Consider the following 13,081-nt stretch of genomic DNA (forward strand, 5'->3'; position numbering starts at 1 on the left):
AACTAGCGATTCTATACGACCGTCACAAAGCATACATCCTATATATTCAATCTCTAAACCCCGTGAAGACAGGTTGAGTCGTGTGTAGGAAGACGGTTACGAGCCAATCCTACAAACACTGCAAACACTAATTATCACTAATGGACCGTAAGCCACAATTGGACGTGGGTCATAACATATCATCTAACACACTTTTGACTTTTCAAAACTAGACCTTATAACGGAACGGATAGAGTAGTATTATTGACATGTTTGTTTGTGACTTAACGACTAGATGATTCAACATTCATTGTTGAATCATTTTAAATTGAAATACTCATCGTTCAACACTTAAATTTCATGTAATATCATCTTTAAATTATATTGAAACACTTATTAAACACACACACGCATATATTATTATTTTCATTAATGTATCATTCACCTTATATATGTCAGTAGTAACCATATCTTCAAGTATGTGCAGACAAAATAAGACGTAACTTTAACTCTTTTATCGGAAAAACAAACACTCTAAAATGAAAATGTATGTACACCCCTCAAAGGTATAAGGCTTAATAAGGTTCGCAAAGTAAAAAAATAAACAAATGTCACCTAACTAAATATCTGTAGCACCAGCATGTCAGGCCCCTTTCTTGCAGGTTCAAGTAGGAGACTTGTGTTGTGTCTAGTAGTACTATAACTATTTTGACACATACTAAAGAAAGTTAAAAATAAGTTCAAAAATTCTTATAAACCTCAAAAGTTTCCATATATATCTTAATTTAGAAAAGAAAAAAAATCTCCTAAAAGACACTAACAATCGTATTGTTATGCTATTTCTGATAATCAGCCCTGATTAGCATACCATTAAGATAATATTCCAATTATTTGTAATTTTGTGGGTATATACATCCCTTTTCTCTCAATCATTTGTAATTAATCATTTGGTTATGAATAAACCCTAAGCATTCATCTCTCATTACTCTTTTCTTACATTTTGGAGTTTTCGGATTGTTTGCTAGTTCAATTCTCAATTCTCACTTAATATCCACTATTGAACATATCAATAAGTCCTAAATTAGCATAAAATCGGCCTAAAATCTCGTTAGTAAATACTGCTAACAATTGTAATGTTATGTCATTTCTGCCAATTATCCCTAATTACCATACCATTAAGATTTAAGATAAGATTCCAATGAATAATGCATTTATACCTAATGCAATTGAATGTATTCAAATATGAACAAATCTTCCTTCAAGACTGACTATGAAACTTATAAATGAATATTAACAAGGTTTGTACCTGATCATTGTCCCTTCGGAATCTAGTATCGACTTTCAAGCGTCAAAGGGAGAAGCAATGAACAGAAATCGAAAAACTGAGGCAATTTATAAACTCAAAACTGAATTGTAGGTGAAAATGAAGGTGTGATTTTCTTAACATTACAAAATTACAAGAATGGTTCCTGAGATTTGTCGAAATTTCAGTAATGAGCCAAGGTTACTTTTTGGTCCGATATTATCATATTATTATTTATTACCCCGTACTAGATAGATACACAATTCATCGTTGCGAAACTAGAATTTTTTTTACCGGAGGCAAAAAACATTTATAACCGTAGCAATTTTTTGGCCAAAATATGAAGGTTTTGGGGCAAAAAATTAAGGTTTTTAGACAAATTATGAAGTTTTTTGGGACCAATTTGAAGATTTTTGGGCAAAATTTGAAGGTTTTGGGTCAAAATATGTAGGTTCTGGGGCAAAAAAAATCCACCGGAGACAAAGTCGAAAAATTCAAAATTTTTACACTGAAAATTGCAAATCCACTGGGGGCGCGCGCCCCACCCTGCCCCCAAATAGTTTCACCCCTGAACACTAACAAACATTATTTAGCTCCTTTTGTTGAAACACACTCGTAAACAACAACAATAACAAGAAAAACAAAAATCAATCCCACAAAAGTGAGATATGAGAAAAGTAAGATGTAGACAATCATTCCCCTATTTCTAGAATAAAGAGAAGTTATTTCTTCACCCAGAGTGAAACACCCCAAGAGTAGAGAATGTCTTCCCTCTCAATGTTCTATGAATAGAGAGATTGCTTTCGAAAGAACCTCCGACCAATAAGTAGGTTAAAAAAATAACAAAAAAGTGTGAGACACCATGAAAATGGTAGAATCAAATTTTCATGGGTTTTAATATAACATGAGATTCTAAGAACAGTCAAGTCATCAATAAGTCGACGTTTGATATTGACTCGAGTAATAGTAGTAGCTTATTTTTTAAGCTATATGAAGTAGTTTTTTTCTAGAAGTTATTTTTCATAAGCTCTACAAAATTTGTCACTCAAACAATGCTACTAATTGAAGCTTATGAGAAAAATAAGTTCAAACTCCCATAAAGTACAATAAGCTTGTCATCCAAACATACTCATACTCTCCTACGGCATTTTGTTTTTCATATTCAACCTTCTCACTTTTTTTTATACCTTTATTTCAATTCTTTTTCTACAGTTTTTTATCCTATTTCTTTACAAATTTTATTCCTTTATAATATAAAATACTCTTTAAATTATATAGGACACCACTAAATTTAATCGCATGACCCTATATATTTTTTCAAATTTATAGTATTTTTTAATTGTTTAGAAAACTACTAAATTTAAATACTCGGACACTATAATTTTCGAGTTTTATTTTCTTTTAAGGTAAATTACCACTAAAATAGCATTCATACGTGTACAACACTCGTTATGAAAAAGAGATAACAGGCCCAAGGGTATATAAGTAAAAGTAACAAAAATGGAGAATTATGTTTTGCAGCATCAAAGTAGAAGTTGCTATGCATCACTACAAGAAAAATGGTCATTAGTGACCATTTTTTAGTGACCACTTATAATTTGATCATTAATAATATTATCTTAGTTACTAATAAAAAAGTTGTCACAAAATTTTAGTCACTAAATATTATTAGTGACCTAAAAGATAGTCGTCCCTAAAATATAGAAATAGAGACCAAAACTGATCACTAATTTAAAAACAAATAGATACCAAAAAGTGGTGGTTTCAAAATTAGATAGTTGGTGACCAAAGAGTGGTCATTAAAATTTAACATAAATATTTCACACTTCTTTTAACACGCGAAAAAAATATATACAACTCGACGATGTTTTATTTTAATATGTTTTATTTATCTATAATATATATAAAGCTCTAAAATGATGATGTAATCATTAAGCTAATTACACTTTATTTTTCATAATAATGATGTCTTAATTATATGTTAATTTAATTAGAAAAATAATACGAAATCTTTTATAAAAGGAAATATTAATCTCTCATAAATTTTAATTTTAATTTTCTAAAAAAAGTTAAAAGGCATTTATTATTATTATTAATAATTATAATTATTATTATTAAAAATTTAAATATAAATACTCAACTTTGAGCGAACTTTATGTTTGTAAAATCAACGACTAGTTTCTTAATCGGAATCCGGGTAATAAACTAAATGACTTTAACATTTACATTCACTTAATACCTAAAACATATCATTAAACTGTTTCGTTTAAAAAACTCGTGTTTCCACGGATCATTTCACTAGTTATTTATTATCTGTGTGAAAGTTCGAAATATAAAACTTACTGTGTAACTATGCAGTCACATTTTTGGTTTGCTGCACCCTAAATAGGGTATAAGGGTATAGTGGTCTTTTCCTTTGTCATTATCTAATTTTAGTCTGTTACACGTACATAACATTTTTGTAGTTAGCCCATCGATATAGTTCGAATAGATTTGCAAAATAAAATCACCTAATCACTTCTTAATAAATAAAGATCAGCCTGAAAATTACTATTACTAGTTGTGTTGTTTTCTCACTTCTTAATTCACTATTTTGGTAACAACATTAAAACCACCCACTCACACATCTTATGTCTATCACAAACCCTAAAAGCCAATAAGTAACAAGCAATCCTCATTCTCTCTGTTGAAAAGAACTATGTGATAATTGATTAAGCCACGAATACAATGAATTGACATATGATTCGTTTCGATGAAAACGAATATGACTATTAATCTTACAATCGAACCACTGCTTGATGGTGACGGTGATTGACGGACCGGTGATTTACGGATGATTGCAACGATATTGGCGGACGCTTGCTGACGGACGCTTGCGACGGTTATTGACGGACGAGTGCAACGAATATGGTATGTAATTAATTGTTTATAAACGTCAATTTTTACATCATGTTTTCACTTCAGTCATATTTTGTGGCTAATTGATTTTATTACAGTTAGAGAATTAACTTTCCTTGTTTAGTTAATAAGGTTTGGTTTTGTTATTTAGAATGTAAATTCATGTTTGATTGATGAGGATGATGATGATTTGAATGTAGGAGATTATGATGCTTTGGAGATTTATTTCGTGAAAAAGGTTACTAATTATCATTATACCCCTATAAACTAAATGTCACCGGATTTTTGGTCGTTTCAGTTATACTGCGGTTTCGCTTTGAGTTTGCGTTCACACTACAAAGAGCCCCTCACTTTCGCACAAATTACACATCGGCCCCTCAACTTTACACTTTTTCAGAGATAAAAAATGTAAATATATAATTTTATTAAAATAAAAAAAACTTACTCCACCCAAATTTATAACGGGCCCCATCTTCTCACTCGGTGCGAGTTAAATTTTTCCAAGGCCACCGTTCAACTCGAAAAAATCTCACGAACCCAACGGGACTAACTATATGCGAAACGGACATCGTTAAAAAAACACTAAATAACGGGCCCTATATTCACGCTCAGTGCGAGTTAAATTTTTCCGAGACCACCTTTCAACTCGAATTAATTTTACGAACACAACGCGACTAACTATACGTGAAACGGATATCGTTAAAAAAATTAAATATTTCGGGTTAAATTACATACATATACATACACGTCCAACAAACAACCGAACCTATTAGATATATTAGGTACCAAACAAGGTATATCCAAATTCGACCGCGCGCCGAATACAACCGCAGCAACGCGCGGTCAAATTTTTTCTAGTTATAGTTATTATTGTTTCAATTACATATTCATATACAACAATGGATGTATATATTGTATATTGTAGGTTTTCAGCATTATTAAAGTTTTGGTTGCACTTCATCTGGAAATAGTAACTGCAATTTCTTATGGTTTTATTCATCTGAATATTATTACGTTTCAGCCATGTTGTATTTTAGGCATATACCTCACTTACATTAAAATATATAGATCAAATTTTCTCTTTCTTTGTAATTAATCACACAGGAACACAATACAAGATTCAGAACCAAAAATACACCAGGCATTAATGGACATGATTGCTGATGAGAATGCATCTACTTAAATAGTTCTATTAATAAGTTAGTTGTTTACCTTTACTCACTAATGCTTCCTTTGTTACTAAAATTTGGATCCATTTAATCTAAGGTCTCAGTTGTAGAACCGAATAATCAAGATTTATCGTAAAATGAACCTCTGTAATATTTTTCTATAACATGTCACCTCCAAAGTTCTCTGACATTAGCTTGTTACAAGTAATGTACAATTGTATTGCTCTATTTTTGAAAGATTGGATCAATTAGGCATTTAGGCTTGCCTGTTCTTGAGGAAAATGACATCGGGGAAGGACTCAAAGAGTTTTTTAGTGTGTATCTCCCTACTTATAATATGTCACCTGAGTGTGATATTTTTGTACTAGTTGTTACTACAAAAATCTGTGGTTATGAAGGCGATTTTCAGCTTGTGGATTGTGTCGGTAATCGGAGGTGGCTAGTTTGAGTTCCTGACCCTTGTGTATATCTGTGAGTTATTTATTTTGCATTTATAGATATATAGCAGCGTATTATTTCAGTATTTTTGTCTTATATGTCTTTCTATTCATTTGTCAACCTTCGAGGTGACAAGATGGGTGGATCATAACGTTCCTTGCTTCGTTTGTTACAATGCGGCTAGTTTGCGTCATTACATGCTTGTATGATGTTCATTTGTTATCAATTTATTTAGTTGTATATAAATATAATGTAAACATTGTGTGTATAAATTATTAAATTGTTATTGAAAGTATTTAGAAGACAATATAATGAAATTGTGTCATTTGGGAAACTTGGATTATAATGTCATTTTGCACATTTAATGAATATATTGGTCTGTGATAGTGTAATATGATCTTTGACTTGCAGTCACCATGGTTATAATATTTGTAGGCAATGTTCAAATGACAGTGCTAAATGCTCTTGGAGCTAGTTATGTATGTAAGTTGATCCAACATTTATTAATTACTTATGAGTGTACTAACAGTAAATAAACCAGTAAATAAACCCTGAGAAGGAGGGTGTTCCAGTCAAAAAGGCATGTCTACCTATTTCAACCATTAGCAGTGTGTAAAACCAGCCTTACATAAATCTGTTTCTAGGTGTGTGCCTAATTGTATTCTATATTTTTGTTTCATTTTAGGTTGGCCGAACACCTTTATCTCTTCTCTTAATGAGGACAGTAATCCAGGCGATTGATGCGTTTCACAAGCTGTTATGCACACATATAAATTATATATGATATATGATATTCAGTTTCAATTGTCATATTTTTAAATCATACCTTTATGTATGTGTTTATTATGAGGAAAACACAGACCATTATGTTTCTGCAACCAGTTGTAGAGTATTTTAATGAAGCTGAGATAATACGTATCAGTAATGGTGTTTACTTTTAACTTGTGGTTCTAATTAGCATTGAGTCAATTCGTATATTGTCATCTATATTGCAGGAAAGTAGTGGGCAATGGAAGTGAAATTGAGAGCTTAAATGTTCTTGTAAGTTTTGTTTCAAGCTATTTAACTTGAAACTTGAAGTTGTGATCTGGCTTGATTCTCAACTACGTGGGCTATTTTACTATATTTAGTAAGTTGCATTTGTGAATTATTCAGGTTGATGAATTTTACTTGTTGATTTTTGGAAAATGTATATGATTCTCGAAGTTGCACCGATCAATCTAATCAAGTTCTTGAACCAAACTTCGTGTTCATCTCCAGGTTTTTCATCACTATAATAAAGACGTATTCATCTCCTCTCTTGCTTAGTGAGCCCTGCTATCTGTTCTTTTCATGCCTATTCTCAATTTTGGTTGGGCTTCTATAATAATTTGATGTTCCTAAAATTCAGAAGTATGTCCCATGTTGATTTGTTTTGAGTTATGGAATAATGATGGTAAGTATCAACCCCCAAAGATTGCACCTGCAGTGTAGTGAATATGCAAGAGATCTAAATGAATGATCTTAAGGGAAAGCCTGAGGAGGTTAGGTTACTTTTATTACTCTTATTGTATTTATTAGTTGTAAGTTTCATGAAGTTTCAGTTGTGTTTTTTACACGTTGTTTGATATATCTTACAAAGTTGTATATATATTCTGTTGTTTGCCTTTATATGTTACCCCCACATCAAGTTTACTGTTGGTGTGTTAATTTGTTGACACATAAGACATTTAGGGATGGCTAGAATTGAACTTAATCAGAAGCTGCAAGCAGCCGAGGCCTTTTGATCAAGAAATGGAATGACAACTTTTGAAGAAAATGATGGATAGATGGATTGTTCTCTTTATGTAGTAAAATGGATAGATGGATTGTTCTCTTTATCTTCTTTAGAAGCTCGTGAGGAGTGAAAGGATACATGTAATGTATTATTGTGTATGACTTGTTACCCTTCTAACTTAATACTCTAGTTAATCATGTATGTTCATGTCTATTTTCACATATTCTTCATTCTTTCACATGCGAATTAATTTAGTTGCAAGTTATTCCATATTAGATTGTGATCACTTTTTTGGTCTCTTAACAACAAGATTGTGACCACTTTTTGGTATTTTAAGAAGTAAAATGTGACCACTTTTTGATCATTAACAAAAAAAAAAAAAAAAATGTGACTACTTTTTGGTACAGGTGAACAAAAAAACCGGATCCGAAAAAAATCCGAAAAAAAATCCGAAACCGGATCTTGTCAGATCCGGATCCTGTCAGAACCGGATCCGGTTCCTGGATCCGATCCGGATCCGACCGGATCTAGCCGTTGCCCCAGAACCGGATAAATACCGGATAAAAACCGGATTTTATCCGGATTTTTGAAAACCGGATAAAAACCGGATTTTTTTTTTTTTTTTTTTTTTTTTTTTTGCTGTTCGAAAATCAAAAAAAAACTAGCCGTTTGGAGCGTTTTTTTTGCAGTTTTTTGAACTTTTTTTGACCATTTTACCCCTTCAAGTGTAGTATAAATAGATGGTATTGGGTTTTGGTTGAAAACACACCATCTAATTCTCTCTATTCTCTCTAAATCTCAAAAAACTCTATAATTACACTATAATTACTCACTAAACTCTACTTACTAATCCTATAATGGATAACTCACAAGCATCCGCTTCCGATGCCGCTTCCGTTGCCCAATCTTCACAACGTTATACCAACAACGATGTTCGTACGATCAAAAATACGAGTCGTAAAGGCGACGTTTGGGCTAATTTCGACTTGTGCGTGATGACCGATAATCAAGAAAAAGCTCGTTGCAAGAGATGTGGTAAGTTCCTAGGTGTTTCGGGTAACTCTACTTTAAGAAAACATCTTGCAAAAAGTTGTTCGGGGGCCGCTCAAGACCCGACACAACCTACACTTGGTCGGGATGGTTCGATTTTTGTATACGATCAAGAAGCTCTTCGTCAAGATTTGGCAAGGTTTGTCATTCAACAAGGGCTTCCTTTCAACCACTTCGACAATCCAAAGCTTACGGAGCTAATTCGCAACCGACTACAACCGCGATATGACAATGTAAGTCGTACTACTCTTAGACGTGACGCTTTTAAATTATGGAAAAAAGCTAAAAATGATATAATTGAAGGTTTTCGAACATATAAACATAAAGTTTCTATAACTTGTGATGTTTGGACCGCACCACACGGAACGGCAAATTCTTATTTAGCCGTTACCGCTCATTGGTTCCATCCCGATTCGTGGTTATTAATGAAACGGACTATCGCTTTTAAATTATTTGCTTATCCGCATAATGGTAATAATTTAAGAAAAATTATACAAGACACTTTGACTGAATATAATTTAATCGATAAAGTTTTTACTATTTCGCTAGATAATGCTTCTAATAATACTAGTGCCATGGATATGTTAAAAATACGAATGCAACCGGTTTTAAATGGTGCGTTTATACATACACGTTGTGTTGCTCATATTATAAACTTGGCCGTTCAAGATTGTTTAACTTATTGTAGTTCGTTAAAAGATAAATTTAGAAAATTATTAGTAACGATATATCGTACGAGCAACGAACGACATAAAAACTATAAAAATTTTGTTAAAAATTGTAATGGCACTTGGTTAGGTCCTTATTTTGATAATAATACTAGGTGGAATTCTACTTGTCTTATGTTTGAAAATATATTACGACAAAAAGAAACTTTAATCGGTTTTAATAATAGACTAATTAGAAAGGGATATTCCGAACCGATTGATAACGACGAATGGGATGACTTGGAAGCATTAACAAATTTTTTACAAGTTTTTAAAGAGGCAACGACAAAAGTTTCGGGTGTTTATTACCCAACTAGCTCACTAGTTTTACAACAACTTTATATAATGACGGAAAAAATTAACGAATTTGCGAACTCAAATAATCGTATTTTTAGACAAACCGTTTTTCACATAAGAAAAAAACTAAAAAAATATTTTGGAACAATACCCAAAGTTTTTTTATTTGCGGCCGCTGTTGACCCGAAAATCAATTTTAGTGGGGTGGAACTTTTGATGACAACAATATATCAAAATTTGGATTGTATTCATGGTCCCGAAGACGCCGAACCCAACTATATAAACAACCAAATATTCGCATTTAATGACACCTTTGAGCAATTATTTTCAATTTATGCAACAACTTATGGTCGACAATCAAACCCAATTGTTGACCAATTTGAGAGCGGATCATCTTCTCGAAGGGCCCGAGACCTTAATATTACTCTTTTTAACCAATTACGTGAAGACGCTTCAAAACGTGCCCGAACATCGGCACCCACAAGCGAGTTGGGAAATTACAAAATTGGAAACTTTGCACTAAACATGAATCCCGAACAATTTCACAACTTTGATGTTTTGGCTTGGTGGAAAACAAAAGAAGACACCTATCCAATATTATCCGCTATGGTTCGTGACTTATTAGCCGTTCAAGCCTCAACCGTAGCTTCCGAATCGGCTTTTTCTCTTAGCGGTCGAATTATTTCGGAAAGAAGGTCAAGACTTACCCCCCAAGCCGTGGAAGTATGCGTATGTTTGAAGGATTATTTGGACGGGGTAGATAGGATACAAGATCAAACGTCATTAGAATGTCCGTTAGATAATGACGTTGAAGATTTTATAGAGGTGGAAGAAATAGAAGCGGGATTATCACCTTCATCAACCGAAGGAAATACCGAGACCGAAGTGGAGGAAGGTGAATATGATCCCATTAACATGGAAGAATATATTGCAAATTACCAACGAACATTTGCGGTTGATGACCCCGAATTTGAAGCAAGTGAAGACTATTTCGAACGACGAAGGCAAGACGAGTAGTCGAGTAATGTATAATGGGTGATGGCAATGCCGAAGCTCAATATACTTTGCTCGTAATACATTATCGGGTGATGGCCATGCCGAAGCTCGAATAATGTATTAACTTTTGTATACTTATAGTTGTAACTTGTATCGTTCAAATAAATGTATTGTTATTGTTATTTATATTATCTTTAGTGGTTAATCATTTGAATAAAAATGTTGTTGTATTATTTATAATTGTTGTAGCGTTATATATTTTGTTTATATTGATTATATTATTGTTGTTCAAAAGTTATAAAAATCGAACCGGTAAAAATATAACCAGTAAAAAACAAAATCCGACAAAGATCTTAGTCCGAAAAAAATCCGGTCGAGATCCGAAAAAAATCCGATTCCGAAAAAAAATCCGAAAAAAAACCGACCCCGAGAACCGGATCCGGAACCGGAACTGGATCCGGAAAAATCCGGATTTTTTTTGTCCGGTTTTTTTAAATCCGGATCCGGTCCGGATCCGGTTTTTGTGCACCTATACTTTTTGGTCATAAACGGGCAATATGAATGACCACTTTTTGGTCACAAACGGGCAATATGATTATATGAATAACCACTTCTTGGTCAGAAACGATCAATGTGAGTGACCATTTTTTGGTCACTAAGGATAAATGTGAGTGACCACTTTTTGGTCACTATGATCAATCTGAGTGACCACCTTTTGGTCACAAACGGCCAATGCAAGTGACCATTATTTGGTCACTAATAATAGTGACCATAAAAAGTGACCATTATAGACTAGTCACTATAGTGACCACTTTGATATTTTGATCACTAATTAAATTTTGTGACGGACCTATAGTGACGAAGAGTGACCAATTAATTTTGGTCACTAATTTGACTTGGTGACCATTTTTTGTATGTTTAGTGACCAAAAAGCGTTTGTCACTAAAACCCTTTTTTTCTAGTAGTGCATATTTCCGTCAAGGGGAATATATATGCTTGAGTGGAGTTAAAGGGGGCTTTTTAGAGATCAGCGGCTTTAACTCTCCACCTACACAAGTGTAGGTAAAACCCTTTGGACAAAAGTTTGGACTCCAAAAGTGATGGCTTTGGCAAGTATTCGGGGCTTAAAATTATACGAGCTCTTGTTGGTATAACAAGACAATAAATTTGGATGAATGTAAGGTTGTATGCTTGAACAACTTCCCATGTATGTGATATGCAAATCTATATCAGTCATTCAATTATACCAATAATTCAACCACGACATATATTTTCCAACTCTTTATATCAACATTCTTTGTAGTGGTTACATGTCTCGCGGTTCATGGGCTTTTCTCGGTGAAATCAGATGTGTTCAGCTTTGGCGTTATAATATTGGAAATCGTTAGTGGCAAGAAAAATAGAAGCTTCTTTCAGCCCAACCATAACGATACTCTTTTTGGGCATGTAAGTAGAGCTCCTCGCTGCCTACACAATCTTATTAACACATTTTTCAAACAAAACCATCTCGAATTAGCCTACTGGTGGAGGTTGGGGTCCATGATATTCTTACAAGATTGCTATGGTTCAAAACCTCACTATTAGCGTATATTATGGGGTGGCTAGGGATAAAGTCACAAATGGTTTGTCACTGAATAACCCGGTTAGGAGCGTACATATAAACATACGCACCTTCACCATATAGCCGGGTAGCCTAAACAGAAATAACCGTATCCTGTTACCCTTTTACGTCTTTCTAGCAGTCTTGATAGATATATCCCGCATTGCTCTAATTGAATGACATTATTTAGGCTTGGACAGGATTTTTTTCACCGGGGGCAAAAACAAATATTATCGTAGCAATTTTTTTGGACAAAATATGGAGGTTTTGGGGGGAAAATTGAGGTATTTGGGCAAAATTTGAAGGTTTTTGAGCAAAAGTTGAAGGTTTTGGAGCAACATTTGAAGGTTTTGGAGCAACATTTGAAGGTTTTGCGGCAAAATATCTAGGTTTTGAGGCAAGATAAAAAATCCACCGGGGACAAAGTCGAAAAACTCAAAATTTTTACACCGAAAAAAAAATCCACTAGGGACGGGCGCCCCCTGCCCCCATGTAGTTTCGCCCCTGGGCTTGGAGGCTATATAAAGAGGATAGGACCATGGAACTAATAGATGCATCATTACGTTTATCGCCTTATGATTCAGAAATGTTTGCGTTCGGTTCGAGTGGGTTTGTTACGTTGTCGACACTCTCCAGGAGACCGTCCGAGTATGTCATCAGTGGTTTTAATGTTATCTGGAGGTGTGTTGCCTGAACCTAAGCAACCGGGTTTGTTTACACAAGATAATATACTTCACGCTCAAGCTAGCGTAGATGCACAGTGTTCGGTAAATGAAGCCACTATTACGCTTGTCGATGGTCGATAGAATTAGATACTTTGTCTCATAGTTTCTGTTAAACATCTCCAATATATACCTACGCCATATGTACTTGTCTCATATGGTACAT

Source organism: Rutidosis leptorrhynchoides, chromosome 1 (genome assembly GCF_046630445.1).
Source record: "Rutidosis leptorrhynchoides isolate AG116_Rl617_1_P2 chromosome 1, CSIRO_AGI_Rlap_v1, whole genome shotgun sequence".
In the NCBI taxonomy this organism is placed as follows: Eukaryota; Viridiplantae; Streptophyta; class Magnoliopsida; order Asterales; family Asteraceae; genus Rutidosis; species Rutidosis leptorrhynchoides.